This window comes from Egretta garzetta, unplaced genomic scaffold (assembly GCF_000687185.1).
Source record: "Egretta garzetta isolate BGI_Z169 unplaced genomic scaffold, ASM68718v1 scaffold668, whole genome shotgun sequence".
NCBI lineage: Eukaryota > Metazoa > Chordata > Aves > Pelecaniformes > Ardeidae > Egretta > Egretta garzetta.
In genome coordinates, this window is record NW_009260411.1 from 172,532 (window position 1) to 173,492 (window position 961).

A 961-nucleotide genomic window follows, 5' to 3' on the forward strand; every position below is an offset into this window, starting at 1 on the left:
GCTCTGGGACAGGGGAGGGGTCTGCATGTGCTGAAGCGGCAGCCTCTGCGGTCCCCAAGCTTGGCCGGACCGGGATCCCCACCGCAGAGGGGGAAGGGAGGGAGAACCCCTGCGCTTCACCTCTGGTAAGATCAGGGCGCCCCGAGGACGCTGTGGGGCTTGGAAACACATCAAGAACCACACGGGAGAGACGTTAGAGAGAGAAAACATCACCTGACGGGGAGCGCTGACCATCCCTCCAGCCCCTCTGAAGGACGGGGTAAGGCAAGAGGTGCAGGGCCTCTGGTTTTAGGATTCTTCAGGATCTCACAAAGCGGGGAAGGTCTGAGTCAAACCCCAGATGCACCCAGAGGCCCGAGCTGATCGCTCCCCCCTTTCTTCACCTTAACGGGGCCGCTGAAGCTTCGACAGCTCGGTTAGGAGCAGGCAGTGAGGAGGTAAGCTCATGACAAAGCAAGGCAGCGTCTGGGGAGTTTCATAAGCCACCATCTCCATGCCAAATCCCCCGAGCTCCTCCTGCTCAGAGGGAAACGCACACGCAAGACCTGAGGTTCCCAGCTCTGGGAGCTCAATTTCCCTTTTTCCAGCAGGGGGGCTGCTGTCTGCAGCCCGATGTCCACTCGGACCTAAGGAGAAAACCTCTGATGGGTGCCAGGCTGAAAGCACGTGGGAAAAGAGCAGGGAAGGGAGGCCTAAAGACCAGTTGTCCCCAGCTTAAAACCTAGAGCTAACTGAGGCCACCCAGCGCAAGCAGCAGAGTGGAACGGGCGCTCCGGGTCCTTCCATGTCAGCCCTTCCCTTCATCCAGACGAGGCACGGAGGCATCAACAGATCCTGCCGGATGGCAGAGAGGTGCGAGGCCCATTCCCTGCTCGGGGGCAAACTTCCATTTGTTGAGGGCCACCCTTTGTTCAGCTGTTCTCCAGGGCTACTGCTAGCCAACGGTGTCGCCTTCTCCCAA